The sequence below is a fragment of the Triturus cristatus genome, chromosome 7 (assembly GCF_964204655.1).
Source record: "Triturus cristatus chromosome 7, aTriCri1.1, whole genome shotgun sequence".
In the NCBI taxonomy this organism is placed as follows: Eukaryota; Metazoa; Chordata; class Amphibia; order Caudata; family Salamandridae; genus Triturus; species Triturus cristatus.
Window position 1 is genome coordinate 1,191,458,787 of NC_140590.1, and position 6,130 is coordinate 1,191,464,916.

General features: G+C 46.7%; 1 protein-coding gene across 3 annotated transcripts in view; it reads right to left on the minus strand.

Moving 5' to 3' along the window:
• The window catches only part of TEP1 (telomerase associated protein 1), a 1,383,286-nt gene that overhangs the window by 455,018 nt on the left and 922,138 nt on the right, over window positions 1-6,130 (minus strand). The gene's annotated exons all lie outside the window — the stretch shown is intronic.

Genomic DNA, 6,130 nt, shown 5'->3' on the forward strand with positions numbered 1-6,130 from the left:
TTTTGCAGTTTGGAACAAAGGCATGGGGTAGATAATGTGTTATTAGTGCAGTACCACTGATTCTGACCTGTGGACTCAAAGATGTGGTAACACAGCAACAGGGAAAAAGCAAACCTTGTGGTACTGCTAATTCTCCACATCATTTTACCTCAGCCTTTGGAATGAGGCCTTAGTATCCAACTCTATGCTTGTTCTCAACTGTGATTACTTCTCAGTGTGTACCCTGGTGTTTCTGAATACTGTATACCAACCGCTTATACTAAGCCTTTACCTGTATTTTACCTGAATTATTTACGAAAGTACAATAACCTTATCTAGCAAGTCTCATCTTATAAGCTTCTGGTCAACAGCCGCAGGTCCACTGAGAGGACCGGACACTGGGGGGGCTACATTCCCCAGCAGGTCCAGCGCCAGAAAGGCGCCAACGCGAGTCCCTTGCTCCCGGAGGCACATATAACCTCGGCAGGACCCCCGCAGCGCGGGAGCTTCTTGTTCATGGCCGCAGGTCCACGGAGAGGAGCGAACACCGGGGAGACTACATTCCCCAGCAGGCCCAGCGTCAGGAAGGCACCAACCCAAGTCCCTTGCGCCCGGAGGCGCATATAACCTCAGGACTCCCGCAGCGCGGGATGTGCGCGGGTGTGCCCGGGCAAAGCCCGGGCCTAGGGCAGGCCCGTCTGCGCCCGTCCGCGGCTGGGCCATTCCCCTTTGGTCTTCCATCAGTGTGGGCCATTACCCGCGCTTTTCTCTACCGAGATTTCATCGCGGATCAACACGGAACTAGCCACTGGCACCAAGATGAGTGATGAGTGACAATTGTTAAGTTTTTATATAGATATAGGGTTTTTATTCTGCACTCAGACCATAACTGCGCTCTTTTTCACACATTATATTGTATTGTGTACTATATATTCCATAAATGTCCTAGCACTCAGCACTTTGCCTGACCTCAGCACTTTGTATTTGCACCTGGCACTTTACATCGAAACTGTGTGTCCCAGACTACAGATCACACTTGTTTATATTCCAAACAAACACGTTTAAGAAACCACTATGACTAGACGCAAAATCCCTAAAGCTACAAGTGACAAGCCATGCACCACAATAGACTCATTTCTAGTGCGAGCAGTTAGGGCAATATCTGATGAAATTGACAGGACAGAACCCCGTTTATCCCTGGGCCCTAGCATGTTGGTGGGGGAACAGTTGGGTAACAGCAGCGGGCTTCATCAGGGTGAGCCTATGCAAGTTGCAGAAGCTGCCCCCAATGCACCCCACGGAACACCTAGGTCCCATGGAAATGCTTTAGAACCTGAACATGACTTGCTTACTCAACCTTATCCCCCCCCCCCTTACATATATCCGATAGATCACCATCCATGAAGAGGAAGAAAGGTTGCAAGAAGAGACAAACAGGGGTGGGAAACTCTAAATGCAAGAAATGCTCAATGCAGGCCCCTAAAAACCCGATAAGTGAAAGCCAAGACAGCCAAGATACTATTGCAAACCCACAAACCACATTAATTATAGCCACTATTTTATCAAAGTTAGAGGACCTACTTAGGCTGGTCCATGAGAAAATTGACAAACTATCTAGCGAGGTGACCAAGATCTGCGGCCTACTGAGGAACACCAGTAACGGGACAAAGAGGGATGTAATCAGGGGAGGGATAGATGAGCCTACGCCCAAGGTAACTACCCCCAGTGCCAGTAGAACAAACAACGGAATAGGCAGTGAACTCCCTGGGGGCCGAAATGACAATTGCAAGCGCAGGGTTCACCGGTAAAACTAATGAACTTACACAATCCATCAAGACAGCATGCCCTGATTAATCACCCCTGTCCTGTTCGAGGGGCCAGGAAGGAGGGGACGGACGGAGATCATCCAATTGCTACCTTAAATAAGCCAGGTTATAACAACTCAAGAGAGTAGACATCCCCATCATCCTGCCCCCTGAGTGCTGGCCTTAAGTCGCCGTTCTGGTGAATGTGCCACCCCTGCAACCAGGACAAACAGAGATCCATGATACCCTAAAGAACAGAATAGTACACTGGTTTGATAAAAAGTGTGGCTTTCCCGTGACAGGAGCTAATCAGATTCTCCTGACACGAAGAGTGGGATGGATTGGCCCCCTACAAAAGTGTCTCAAAGGAGACTGTATAATTATCAATTTTCGAATTCCTAGCTGGACCAGTAACACCTTAGATAGAGCACCTCCATTGCCTCAATTCGATCCAATCATGACACTTTTACCACTTGGTTTCTTTTATAGGCACCTACGGTTCAGACATCTTAGGGATGACGACCAAAACCCCCAGAGTACGAATTTACCTTTATCAATCCCACCTTATAAAGATTTACCAGTTTTTAATAGCTACCAAGCCCTGAGCTCCCTCGAAGGAAATGATTGACATAAGGGTACTAACCATTTTAGATTGGAACCGTTCACTAATGGAGAACGGGTTGACGACAAAGATGTAGGGGGCTCACCTATAATTGAACTACCCCAGATTGAGTCCACAGTCACTGCAGATACAGAGTGTATACCTTTAGAGGCCCCATCTGTAAATGTAGCTAACGGAAGTAACGGCAAGCACACTCTAGTCACTACTGAGAAAAAACTTGCAAATGTATACATTATTACTACCTGGAACGTCGCAGACCTAAGGAGAAAACAGGATTCATCAACTTGGCAGGATTTTATTATGGCAGACCATGATATAATTTGTCTGCAAGAGACGTGGTGTACAGAACCTATATACGTAGAAGGGTTCACATCATATTGGCTCCAGGCTGTGCCATCGCCAGCAGGTAGAGCCAAAGGGGAACTTCAGACCCTTATCTCAAACAAGCTATCTGGTCTTACTGTTAAAAGAATTATTAGTGTAGGAACACACTCTCAGATTTCATGGCTACATTGCCGAGATGGTAGGGATATGGTTTTGGTCAAATACTACAATAATGTGTTTGATTCTATCCGTAGTAATGTTGTATCTGAATTGGACAACGAGCTCGATAAACTGTTACGTTTTACTAGAACTATTATAGTTTAGGTAGGGGATTTTAATATTCATTCTTGTCTGTTGTCGATGACCAAGGTCTGCGGGAACATTGTTGGGGAGGAAGGCGAAAGCATGCATTTTATACATAACGATTACGGCGGAGCTCTTAATTTATTGATGGCCAAATATGACCTCGAATTGTTACAATGCGCAAGGGATTACAACGGTGCCTCATTTCCCACATTTACTGGTAGAAATGCGGCTTTGATTATTGACCATATGCTTATTTCAACCAGCAGCAGCTATTTGTGTTCTACCCCATGGATCACTGAGCAGGTATTGAGTGACCACAATAGTATTTCCATGTCAACATTATGTTGGGGTTTAAAAACGACAGTAAATGAAGGTTTTGTAACTAGTATTACTCCTATTAGGCCTAATGGGACACGCATAAAATGGGTTGGTGTGGACCCAGCAAAAGTTCTAAAAGAAATTGTTATTAAATGTGATTCAGAGATTTCTTATTGCCTCAACGAGGATGTTAATCCCGCCTTGTTATTAACCAACTTCCAAAAAATGTATGTCGTAATTGAGGAGATATTGACGGCACCCTTTAGGAAAAATAGTAGACAAAATAGAGGTTGATTTGACTATCCTCAGGCCCTAAACCAACTTAAACAAGCTCTTGGCCTGCAGAGGTGGAGACTAAGCAGTGAGCAAGTGATTATAGGTAATGGAGTTTCAAGCATGAGCAGACTGGCTTCCACACAACCCGGCATGGATTGGGAATGGATGGCAATTTCCAAATAGCTTCCAAATGGCTGAAAGTCAGGAAATGCATGCAGTGGTGTGTCCAGGAGCTTATTAGAACACTGGAAAGTCCCACAATGTGGTCCCCTGGTGGAGGGCACAGGGAATGAGTCATGACACTATGAGGCTAGCGCATTGGGCACCCATCCCAGTCCAAGAAGACCGCAATCCATGAGACAGACCTATGTCATGGCACACACGTATGACCTCTGTTAGCCTATGACAAGGAAAATCAACATTAGGGATCCAGACATCAGTACAATTGGGCACTCAGGGCAGGGGTGCACGTCTATCACCAACAAGAAGACAGTTCCGTCCCAGCGGAAGTCTGTACAGAAGACCTGACAATAAAGTGTTTGGTTGAATTTTAGTTGCCTAAACTTGCACCACTATACTGTATGAGGTATGGGAGGGTGGGCAGTTAACTTATAATTGGCATGGGCGGCTCCTGTTTACTTGCAGTCGCAGACTGTGTTTCCACTGCTGAGGTACATAACTGTTCACGTTATCACAAGAGACAAAATGAAGGCCTCATCACTAGACAGCAAAGACTTCGGCTGCTGCTGACAGGCCACTACAATTCTGTGGAGCGGTCCATCTTCAATTCCACGGAAGGTAACAAAGATGCCTTTTTCATGAGAACGTTGGTCATTTTTCTGACTGACTCTCTAAAGTTGTTGTGAAATCTCCTTCTCGAAGTGTATCCAGGCCATTGGCCTTCAGTAATTCAAAGAAGTAAACCATCATCCGTGTTCCTGGGTCCAGGAGATTACAGCTTTGAACCAGTCTTCTACAGCTGCGCCAGCCTAGGTGTCAGACATCACCAGGTGGGGGGGTTAAGCTTTATTGTTCAATACTTAAAATCGTTACAATATACTATCATTACAATAATCTAAAAGAGGAAAAGAGTTAAAATCCTGCACAACTTGCTGCAAACTATAAGAGAGTTAAAACCTAAAAACAGTTTATCCAAACTGGCAATACAGTGCAAGTGCATAAAACTTAGTGGGGAGTATTGTCAAAGTCTCTCTTGCTTGATAGCCAGCTGTTTCCTTTTTGTGACTCCATTTTCTGTGACAGTGCTGCCCGGAATGATTCTGTAAATTTCCCTCACCGCGCAACTGTTTGAGCTGTTTCAGCAGAGAAACACAGGTCTGAGGCTCCTCTGCATCGTACAAGACCATGAGACCTGCAAATGGGAAGAACCAGTCGGTGCCGCTCGCTGGCTAGCTTTGGGCAGCAGCACAGCAGATGGAGTCAGGATTCACGATGGTAACTACAAAGTCGACAGCAGCTGAATTATCCTTCCGGGCCCAGGCTTGGTTAAAATCCTCGATTGGCAGTGCGAGAAGTTTCATATAGGTGATTTTTTTCCGGGCCGGGCCGGGACTGTCGGTGCCATCAGGTCTTCAGGTGTGGACACTTCGAAAGCATGGTTCCCCAATGACCATTTCAGAATGCTGCTCATCAGAAAATGAAGGTGTCTTGCGCTTTCAAATACCAACTTGCTGCCTGCTTTCTCCAGGACTCCTTGTGCCTTTGATGAACGTTAGGCAGAGGTGCAACTAGAGCCAAATTTCGGGGGGGCCTAAGAAAAGATTTGGGGGGGGGGGGCTGAATCTTTTAAGCCATAGGTAGAGTGGAGCTGCAGGGGCTCTTAGAAGGGGTGAAACAGCGAGGCCTCATTAACATGCAAATGGTCTTTTAAAGACCTGTGAAGTGCTCGGGTGCGGCTGTGTGCGCGCCGGGAAGCTGTCTCATCCCGTGCGCCACACACGAGGGGGGGTGGGGGGGGGGGAAGAGGGGGGGCTGAAGCCCTTTGAGTCCAATGGGTGTTGCGCGCCTGACGTTAGGTCATTATTATTCTGTAGTCCTCTCGGGGAGTCATCTGCTTTGGACTGTAGCATTAATTTACCTTGTCATTGGCAGAACGTTCTAGAATATCTTCCTTTAATACGACTCATACTATTCGTTTTCTTTAACGACGTCGCCGTCTTCTAGTCGTACCGAGGTGAAAGAAATCTCCCCTCCTTGAGAAGTTGACTCTTCGGGGAGGGGGAGGGGGGGGGAGGGGGTAGAGGGTTGCTAGGCTGTACACGAACTCTGCTGATGCACTTGATTACAAGCGCTTGTCAGTGGTTACATGGGTCTAGGGGGCCCCTATATTCATATCAGCAACGATTATCCCATTGGCAGGTCCAATGAGCAGCACAGCTGCTTGTTGGGAGAAAGACCTGCCTGGTCCCGCGTGAAGTAGAGTTTAAAGTTTTGAAGATGTGTGCATTCATAGGTGGAGACTGCGAAGTTTCAGAGGCTA